Source organism: Bison bison, unplaced genomic scaffold, assembly GCF_000754665.1.
Source record: "Bison bison bison isolate TAMUID 2011002044 unplaced genomic scaffold, Bison_UMD1.0 scf7180017864498, whole genome shotgun sequence".
NCBI lineage: Eukaryota > Metazoa > Chordata > Mammalia > Artiodactyla > Bovidae > Bison > Bison bison.
In genome coordinates this window covers 182,072-193,298 of record NW_011495057.1, presented here as the reverse complement: position 1 = coordinate 193,298, position 11,227 = coordinate 182,072, and the positions used below count along the sequence as shown (strand labels likewise).

Genomic DNA, 11,227 nt, shown 5'->3' with positions numbered 1-11,227 from the left:
ATATATACTATATTTAATATAGTATAGTAATATAATATAGTACTATATATACTATATATTATATATATATACTATATATTATACAATATATATACTATTTACATCTGCTATTATAGTACACATTGTAAATATGAAACAAATCAAGAGAAAATGTAAACACAACAATAAAATTCAAGACAAAGCTTTCCTACTTGCAAATTGGAACCACTTAGAGTATTTAGTTGAGCAGTCACCAGTTCTGAGACTTAAGACAAATTCCTTAACCTCTGTGCACCTCATTTTCCTCTCAAATGCAAAAGAAATGATGTTTAGTTCAAAAGAGTTTTTCTCCTTTCTAAATGTCATAACCACTCAATCAGCACTGGTGCTGGGCCCTGCCCTTCCTCTAAGAATAGGATGTATTGCAGTGTCTCTCTGAATTGATTCACATGTGGTGGCAGTGGGAGTACAAACCAATAAACCGAATTACCTGGGGATTTCTTCTCCATTTCTTCTCTAGAGTCAGTGATGACCATGTACCATCTCCTGCAATAGGAAATGAGCTTTGTTTCAGTGCCAACTTCAAGCTGGTAATGGTGCAAGTTGGGGTGGTTGAGAATAATTGTGACGTTATCCGTGGACTAGGTAGGAAAAAAATCTATGATCAGTTGTGAATGAATTTTGAAAATTTCTGGTAACCAACAAGTACAGAAAAACAGACAAAATTACTTTTAATATATCCCTTAATCAACATATTGGAAATAATATAACTTCAACACAGAATCAATAAAAAATTACTCAGGTAAAAAGATTAGGTATAAAAGCACATGTTTCAGAGGCAAAATTCAGGATAGTATCTGTTATACTGAAGATTGACTCTTGGTTCTCTTTCTTTCTCTTTTTCTCCACCTCCCCCCCATCATCTTTATAATTGTGCAGTCGCTCAGTTGTGTCTGACTCTTTGTGACCCTAAGGACTGAAGCATGCCAGGATTCCCTGTCTTTCACCAACTTCTGGACCTTGCTCAAACTCATGTCCATCACGTAGGTGATGCTATCCAACCAGCTCATCCTCTGTTATCCCCTTCTCCTCCTGCTTTCAATCTTTCCCAGCATCAGGGTCTTTTCTAATGAGTCAGTTCTTTGAATCAGGTGGCCAAAGTATTGGAGTTTCAGCTTCAGCATCAGTGCTTCCAATGAATATTCAGAACTGATTTCCTTTATGATTGACTGGTTTAATCTCTAAGCAGTCCAAGAGACTCTCAAGAGTCTTCTCCAACACCACAGTTCAAAAGCATCAACTTTTTGGTGCTCAGCTTTCTTTATGGTCCAGCTCTCACATCCATACATGACTATTGGAAAAACCATAGCTTTGACTAGATGGACTTTTGTTGGCAAAGTAATGTCTCTGCTTTTTAATATGCGGTCTAGGTTGGCCATAGCTTTTCTTCCAATGAGCAAGCATCTTTTAATTTCATGGTTGCAGTCACCATCTGCAGTGATTTTGGAGCCCAGGAAAATAAAATCTGTCATTGTTTCCATTGTTTCCCCATCTATTTGTCATGAAGTAATGGGACCAGATTCCATGATCTTAGTTTTTGAATGCCGAGTTTTAAACTAGCTTTTTCACTCTCCTCTTTCACTTTCATCAAGAGGCTGTTTAGTTCCTCTTTACTTTCTTCCATAAGGGTGTTGTCATCTGCATATCTGGAGTTATTGATATTTCTCTCTTCAATCTTAATTCCAGCTTGTGCTTCATCCGTCTGGCATTTTGAATGATGTACTCTGCATATAAATTAAATAAGCAGGGGACGATATACAGCTTTGACGTACTCCTTTCCCAATTTGGAACCAGTTCATTGTTCCATGGCTCATTCTAACCATTGCTTCTTGACCTGCATACAAATTTCTCAGGAGGCAGGTAAGGTGTTCTGGTATTCCCATCTCTCGAAGAATTTCCCACAGTTTGTTGTGATTCATACAGTCAAAGGCTTTAGCGTAGTCAATGAAGCAGAAGTAGATATTCTTCTGGAATTCTCTTGCTTTTTCTATGATCCAATGGATATTAGCAATTTTATCTCTGGTTCTTCTGTCTTTTCTAAACCCAGCTTGAATATCTGGAAGTTCTCGGTTCATGTACTGTTGAAACCTAGCTTGGAGAATTTGGGCATTAATTTGCTAGCGTGTGAGATGAGTGCAATTGTGCAGTAGTTTGAACATTCTTTGGCATTGCCTTTCTTTGGGATTGGAATGAAAAACAGACCTTTTCCAGTCCTATGGCCACTGCTGAGTTTTTCAAATGTGCTGGCATATTGAGTCTAGCACTTTCACAGCATCATCTCTTAGGATTTGAAATAGCTCAACTGGAATTCCATCACCTCCACTAGCTTTGTTCATAGTGATGCTTCCTAAGGCCCACCCGACTTCACACTCCAGGATGTCTGGCTCTACACCATCATGGTTATCTGGGTCATTAATATCTTTTTTGTATGGTTCTGTGTATTCTTGCCACCTTTTCTTAATATCTTCTGCTTCTGTTATGTTCATACCATTTATGTTCTTTATTGTGCCCATCTTTTCATGAAATGTTCCCTCATCAGATTTTGGAGATAGTATTTTTTAAATGAATTTAACTTTCTACCAAAGTCATGAAATCGCTAGAAAGTATTATTATTTGGCCCAGTGTAAAAATATTTTCTAAAAGTTTGCTTCTAACATACTTGCTATGCTTCCAACATTGATGCAGAAAACATACTTTAAAAAAGCAAGATATACCGGAACTTTTACCTCTAAATAAATATATTCCCTTAAATTAGTCATCTTAGAATGCTAAGTTATTTTATTAATGCTGTTGTTGTTTGAGTCATTTTCTGAGCTCTTGTACTTACCATGCCTGCGACTTTTTCTTTTGAGTATATTTAATATTGATGAATTTTTGTCCTCTCATTGTGGATTAGGTATGTGGAAATAGCTATAAGTAATTTAGAGAGAAGTATTAGGGAAAAATTGTATGTTCAGGCTGAATTATATTACTTTAAATTTATTTATATTGCATTTAAACAGGGGGAAATTAAGCTTGTGAAAGAGTAAAACTGGCTTTTCAGTATGTGTCTTATTTAACATTTTGTTTGTATACAAAAGAAAAAAATCCAAAATGCTTTGAATGCTTATACCCTTATCAGAATAGGGTTCCCTAGTCAGAGTAGATTTATGATGAGTCATTTTGGTCTCTTAGTTTTCTTTCAAAACCTGAGTCAGCTTCATTTCAGCAGAAATAAATCCATCCAAGTTTCTCATGCAGAGTTTCTTCATATTCTGAGTACATTGGAGTGTAAAGGACTGAAGTCTAACAAATGTGAATTTCAATCCTGATACCACTTCTGTGTAATATTCAATGTAATCTCAGTCAGCTTTGATGTTAGCATCTGTGTAATGGGAATTATAAAATACAGCAAGTTGTTAGGGTAAGAGAGACAGTACGTGACATACCATTGGTTACCCAGTGTTGATTCCTGGCTGCTTTTAAATCAAGTTTGGAGTGTAATGGGATATGATAACATAATAATGATGAATTTTCTAGTTCTTTTTTATTCTACCATAGAATCTGGTAGAATACCCCCCAATATGTAGCATATATGGAAATATCCTACCATTAAGTTGCTGGTAATAACATATTTAGGAAAAATGTATTCTACTGGTGATTATTTTGTATCCTGTAAGTTCATTAAATTCTTCATCTAGACTTCAGGAAGATATATGTGCTGCATTAATGGCCGATTGCCTAGTATCAAGAGTTATTTTGAAATGAATGATGAAATGACCCAGAAGCAATCTGTATGAATGATGAGCAGAGTGAGATAATGAAAACACAGTGTGGGGGGCCTTCTTGATACCGTTTATCAGTTGAGGATGTGCAGATTAATTTAACTATTAAATATTTGGAACCTAAATCTTTCATAAAGTATTTCTTTTCCAGTTAGCACTGGACAATAAAAGTATCCTAGTCTTTTTAAAGAGACATTATGTTAGAATGATCATATTTTTGATGTAGATATGAGCTGCACAGATGGGAAATTCTTTAGAGACTCTAGAAGTGGCCTTCAGGCCAAATCTGGCCCATACCTGTTTTTGTAAATATAGTTTATTGGAGCACAGTCACCTTCATTCATTTATGTATTGTCTTTGGCTAACTTTATTATTTAAAAGCATTGTTGGATAGTTGCAACAGGGACTTTGTAGTCCACAAAGCCGAAAATATTTATCATTTACCATGTATGTGGCCTTTGGCCCTTGCTTAGGAAAAAAAAGTTTGCTATGAAAAGAAAAATAATTATAATATTAGGGGAGCACAGAGGAAGTCATCCTGTTCTTCCACTGCCCTTGAAGTTCTAGTTTTGGTTCTCTGTGTTCCTAGATAGGAAATTATACATATTCTTCTGTAGCGTCCTTTCTACCCGTAGGCATTAGGAGTGGGTCAGTTGTTGGCAAATTAGCTCCCTGACCTCAACTCCTTTGTTACCACTTTTGCTTTGTACTCTGAGCCACATGGGCCCCCTTGGTGTTCCCCAAGAACATCATGAATGTCTGAGAAAACCACAATTCAAAAAGTCACATGTACCCTAGTGTTCACAGCAGCACTGTTTACAATAGCCGGGACAAGGAAGCAATATAGATGTCCATCGACAGATGAATGGATAAAGAAGTTGTGGTACATATACATACAGTGGAGTATGACTCAGCCATAAAAAAGAACGAATCTGAATCATTGTAGGGAGGTGGATGAACCTAGATCCTGTCATACAGAGTGAAATAAGTCAGAGAAAAACAAATATTGCATATTAATACATATAGAAGGAATCTAGAAAAATAGTACTGATAAACCTATTTTCAGGGAAGTAATGGAGATGCAGATGTAGAGAAAAGTTTGTGGACATAGTGACGGAAGGAGAGGGTGGAACGAATTGAGGGAATAGCATTGACATATATACACTATCGTGTGTGAAATAGCTAGCTAGTGGGAAGCTGTTATACAACACAGCCTGGTACTCTGCGATGACATAGAGGGGTGGGTTGGCGGGGTGGAAGGGAGGCTCACCAGGGAGGGGATATATATAGATACAGATATAGATATAGATATATATAGTTATAACTGATTCGTGTTGTTGTACAGCAGAAACCAACACAACATTGTAAAGCAATTATCCTCCAATTAAAAAAAAAGGAACACCGTATTTGTATTCACTTCAGGACTTTTCAACAGCTTAGAAATACCCTTCCATTATGTCTTCACCTGAATGGTTCCTTCCCCTTCAGTTTACCCCTTAAGTGTCACATTCAGAGAGGGCATTCCTGACCACCCTATTTATAGTATGGTCCTTACCCCCCATCACTCTTGAACTCATTATTCTCCTTGATTCTTTCATTGAATAAAATCACCATCTGGAATTTAGTCTTCCTTTTCACTTATTTATCATCTGTTTCCTCCAGGCTGTCAGCTGCAACAGCCAGAGCAGTGTTTGGCACATAAAAGGCCACAGTGTTTGTTGACAGTGGCTGGTGAAATGATCTGCTAGGAAGTAAAGCTGGCACTGCATTCCAGAGACAGCAAAAGAACCTAGATTTAGATTCAGGAATTTATTTATCCTCCTGCAAATTAATGTGTGAAAAGGTTCATGATTTCATAGACACTTGAGGCCTTATTTTACTTACAGAATACTCCAGGGAACTTCAATAAGCCTCCAAGTAAAAAATGACTTGTCTTAGCATAGCTTTGTGAAAGTCTTAATATTCTATCTTAAGCAGATACTATATACCTTCCTTAGCTCCAGGTTCTTATCTGAAGCCTGGGTTATTTTAGTAGCTGTCTTTAGATATGCCAGTTTTCAGCTATAACGTTAACTTGGGTGTAAGAGTGGAATTAAACAAGTAAACAGTCTCCATTATGACTAACTTTGTATATTGGTCTCATTGTTTATACATGTAAGAACACACATGCCGGAAGTGTTAGTGAAAACTAAACTACCTCCTTTTCAATCAGTGGTGTCCGAAGCGTGTTTCAGAGAAACCCTCCCAGGAAAGAGAGCTCAGTTATATTTGCTGCTTTCATTTTCAGATTTTTTCCATCTACTGTGACATACTGTTCTCATTAACTAAGCAAATTAGGTCACAGACTTAAGGTGGGCAACTCTTAGTGTTGAAGAAACAGCTATTTGACTTCAATTAAAAGAGATTGCAAAGCTCTAGTGATCTCATAAATTTGATGAGGTAGTTTTGGATATTGTTAGAGTTACTAGTATGGTTGAACAGTTAGGCTATATCACAGAATCAACAAAGGGAAAACAGTTGCCAGCTAGCATCCCTTGCTCAAGATACTCGAAGTGAAGCGCAGGTTATAAAGCATGTATTCTAGCAATTTGAACTTTATCAGTGTTCCACCGACCTAGTTCAGGACAAAAACAGTGTTGTTTATGTGAGGTGTTGACTTATGAGACATCTAGAAGTTCTGTGAATGTAAACGCATGGCCTGAGTCACTCTTTAATTAGTAAGATACTGGAGTGCTATTTAGTAAATTATTCTTTCAGACCCTCTTATCTCTGAAGAAAAGGAAAAAGTAAAACTCTGCATCCTCATGTACTTAATTTTGTACCTACTTTATAATCAGACTTCATTTTAGCAGTAGAAATAGAGCATATTCTTTTGTTTAAAGCTGAAATTTTGATGTGTTTTGTTTTGACTGGCATCATCTAGATTTATAATTCTGTCCATATAGTCCAGTCCTGAATATTCATTGGAAGGACAGATGCTGAAGGTGAAACTCCAATACTTTGGCCAACTGATGTGAAGAACTGACTCATTGGAAAGACCCTGATGCTGGGAAAGATTGAAGGCAGGAGGAGAAGGGGACGACAGGATGAGCTGGTTGGATGGCATCCCCGACTTGATGGACATGAGTTTGAGCAACTTTTGGGAGTTGGTGATGGGCAGGGAAGCCTGGTGTGCTGCAGTCCATGGGGTTGCAAAGAGTCAGACATGACTGAGTGACTGAACTGAACTGAGTTCATCTCAGTTTCCATGACCCCCACATTTGTGACACCATTTTTTATAGTTCAGCTGTGTTGGATTATTTGGGATTAACTAGACATTTCTGTTAAGACACCTCTCTTAATACTGCTAATATCTTTTTTTAAGGACTAAATCATGCCCCTCCCTTCTAATTCATGTGTCAGCATATGTGTACCCAGTGTAAGTAATTAAGTTTAAATGAGATAATATGGGTGGGGCCCCTAACTCACTAGGACTAGGGTTCTTATAAGAAGAGAATCAGAGATTAGATCTTTCTGGAGGTGCACAGAGGATGGGCCATTGAGGATACAGTGAGAAGATACTGTTTGCAAAGCAGAAAGAGGCTGTTGTTCAATTGCTAAGTTGTGTCCAACTCTTTGTGACCCCATGAACTACAGCATGCCAGAAATCCCTGTTCTTCACTATCACCTGGAGTCTGCTCAAATTCATGTCCATTGAGTTGGTGCTACAAGCTAACCATCTCATCCTCTGCTGCCCCCTCCTCCTTTTGCCTTCAACCTTTCCCAGCATCAGGGTCTTTTTTTTTTTTTTTCTTTTTTTATTTTATTTTTAAACTTTACATAATTGTATTAGTTTTGCCAAATATCAAAATGAATCCATCACAGGTATACATGTGCTCCCCATCCTGAACCCTCCTCCCTCCTCCCTCCCCATACCATCCCTCTGGGTCGTCCCAGTGCACTAGCCCCAAGCATCCAGTATCATGCATTGAACCTGGACTGGCATCTCGTTTCATACATGATATTTTACATGTTTCAATGCCATTTTCCCAAATCTTCCCACCCTCTCCCTCTCCCACAGAGTCCATAAGACTGTTCCATACATCAGTGTCTCTTTTGCTGTGTCGTACACAGGATTATTGTTATCATCTTTCTAAATTCCATATATATGCATTAGTATACTGTATTGGTGTTTTTCCTTCTGGCTTACTTCACTTTGTATAATAGGCTCCAGTTTCATCCACCTCATTAGAACTGAGTCAGATCTTTGCATCAAGTGGCCAAAGTATTGGAGTTTAGCTTCAGCAAAAGTCCTTCTAACAATAGTCATAAAGAGACGTCATTCCAAAAACAATCTGGCTAACATCTGGCCTCAGACTTCTAGCTTTCAGAACTGTGAGAAAAGAGATTTCTGTTGTTTAAGTCATCCAGTCTGTGGGATTTTGTTATAGCAGCCCTGGTGGACTAATATATTCTTTAAGAATAATGTTTGCTGTGACTTATACTCTTGCAAGTGACTCATCAGTGATGTTTCAGATTACTTTAGAGAAGAGACTATTGCAACCCTTGAGAAACTCACACCACCATTGAAACTTCTCAGAAGCAGCACTGCAACAGCTACGAATAAATGCACATCACAGCCATATTCTAAAATTTTCCACTATTGGTCTGGGTTTGGTTAAAAACTTGAATGTTTTAGGCTACATGCAGTATATAGTTCAGGCAATAAAGCATTGAGAATTTGATTAAGAGCAGGAGAATTTACAGCTAATATTAGTAAGAGCTCCCTGGATGATGCCTTGGCAAACTTTCAGCAAAATACAAACTGATTTATGGTGGTGATGGGGACACTACAGAGAAATGAAATGCTAAGGCAGATCTTCTCACAGGTTCTTTGTAGGAGGGCAGTTTTAGGATGAAGTAGTCACAAGTCAGAGGTAACATTCTGGAATGAAGGAAGGTGGGGGTTTATGCTGTTGGGTTGCAGGATAGTTCCAGGTGGATCACCATCATGACCCTATGCTCAGAGCCAGAGAAGAATTACAATTCAGCTGTTTAGATTTTTTGCATTAAGATAGAATTAATTTAAGAATTTCTTTCCTCTCAAGTTGATTGTGCTATAAAGAAAAATCTCCTATCCTTAGAAAAGTATCTGGGAATGAGCTACACACCGTCTTTCCCTCAGCACATTCCCTCTCATTGAAGGTCTGTAAAGAGTTTTAAAAGCTAGGTTGCTTCCCCACCAACTCGTGCTGTCAGTCCCACCTGGTGGTCTCACTTCCTAGGTCCAGGCTAGATTAGGTAAGGGTTTCTAGATGAGGGTGATGAGTTGGTTTTTTTTTCCTGTTTGTAATGACAAAGCAGTGCAATGATATTATTCAGTTTACTCTGTAAGTCAGTGTTTGAAACAGTTTTTGGCAGGTCAAAAGTGAAAGTGGGGGACCAGTTATGCTGCTGCAGTGGAAGAGGCAAGTCATGATGTCTGGGTGCAGGTGGTGGTAATGGATGTGGGGAACAGTGGGTGGGCCAGAGTACTATTTGTAGATACAGCTAATAGAATTTGCTGATGAACTGAATGAGCGGATGATGATACAAAAGAGAAGGCCGAATGAGGCTGACATCTATACCTGGGGTTTCAGTAAATTGGGTGGTGGTTTATGTACAGGAGGAGAAGGAAATGGCAACCCACTCCAGTATTCTTGTCTGGAGAATTCCATGGATGGAGGAGCCTGGCAGGCTACAGTCCATGGGGTCACAAAGAGAACGACTGAATGACTTTACTTTTTGCTTTATGTATAGGAATGGAAATTACTGTGTGAAGCAGGTTTTCAGGGGGGGAAATCAAGGATTGTGTTTTGAACATGTTACTTTTGAGAGTCCTGTTAAATATGCTGATCAGCCACTTAGACACACTAGCATGGAGCTCAGCAAAGTGGGTAGCCTACGTGTGCAAATTTGGAAGTAAAGCATTTAAATGCCAATATTCAGCCCTTGGGGCTTCCAGGCGGCTCAGTAGTAAAGAATCAGCCTGCTAAGCAGGCAATGCAAGAGATGGGGGTTCAATCCTTGTGTTGTGAATATCCCCTGAAGAAGAAAATGGCAACTCACTCCAGTATTCCTGCCTGGAAAATCCCCTCTGTTCCCAGGACAGAGGAACCTGGTGGGGTACAGTCCATGGGGTCGCAAAGAGTTGGACATTACTTAGCAACTAAACCACCGTCACCATACATTCCTTGGCAGAATATACACTGGCATTTAAAGTCATGGGAATGGATAAAATCACCTGGGGGGAGGCATTAAAGCAGGTGCAAAAATGATTTATCTATGATTCTGTTCTCAAAGAATGTAGGTGAGAATTTATATCATCTATATTTCAGTATTCATGTCCTAATTAGAACTCCAGAATTTTACCTGTCTCATTCACCCTCTGCTACCAGGCTCCATTTTTGGTCTTTCAACAGCAGATAACTTCTCCCCTGATAAAGCAGTTGAATCCATAGCCAAACTTTGGTTTCTTTTCTTGTGTAAATTGAATTAACTTTAAATTAGCAGAAATGGTTATTAAGTGGGAAGAAACCATTCCCCCATGAAGCTGCTTTCTGCACACTCTTGAATATGGTGCTCCAGAACCTGCTTGTAGATAGTCATATTTTGTGATTGCAAAAAACATATTTTACATTGTACTGCTAAGTCACTTCAGTCGTGTCCGACTCTGTGTGACCCCATAGATGGCAGCCCACTAGGCTCCCATCCCTGGGATTCTTCAGGCAAGAACACTGGAGTGGGTTGCCATTGCCTTCTCCAATGCATAAAAATGAAACGTGAAAGTGAAGTCACTCAGTCATGTCCGACACTTAGCAACCCCATGGAACAAGCCTACCAGGCTCCTCCGTCCATGGGATTTTCTGGGCAAGAGTACTGGAGTGGGGTGCCATTGTCTTCTCCGTTTGCATTCTAAAGGAAAGAAATCTAGAATCAGCACAATATATTGGTACTTCTTCCCACCAACCCAGTAATGTTTACAGGCCTGTGCTTAAATAATAAGCATTCTCATCTTGTCTGATTTCAGTTCAGTTCAGTTCAGTCACTCAGTCGTGTCCAACTCTTTGTGACCTCATGGACTGCAGCACGCCAGGCTTCCCTGTCCATCGCCAACTCCCAAGCCTTACTCAAACTCATGTCCTTTGAGTTGGTGATGCCATCCAACCATTTCATCCTCTGTCGCCCCCTTCTCCTCCTGCCTTCAATCTTTCCCAGTATCAAGGTCTTTTCAAATGAGTCAGTTCTTCAAATCGGGTGGCCAAAGTATTGGAGTTTCAGCTTCAGCATCAGTCCTTCCAATGAATATTCAGGACTGATTTCCTTTAGTGGACTGATTGGATCTCCTTGCTGTTCAAGGGACTCTCAAGAGTCTTCTCCAACACCACAGTTCAAAAGCATCAATT

The 11,227-nt window shown here is 39.0% G+C and overlaps 1 pseudogene; it reads right to left on the bottom strand.

Annotated features, from left to right (window-relative positions):
• LOC104980330 overlaps positions 1-11,227 on the bottom strand; it is an 89,881-nt pseudogene that overhangs the window by 46,264 nt on the left and 32,390 nt on the right.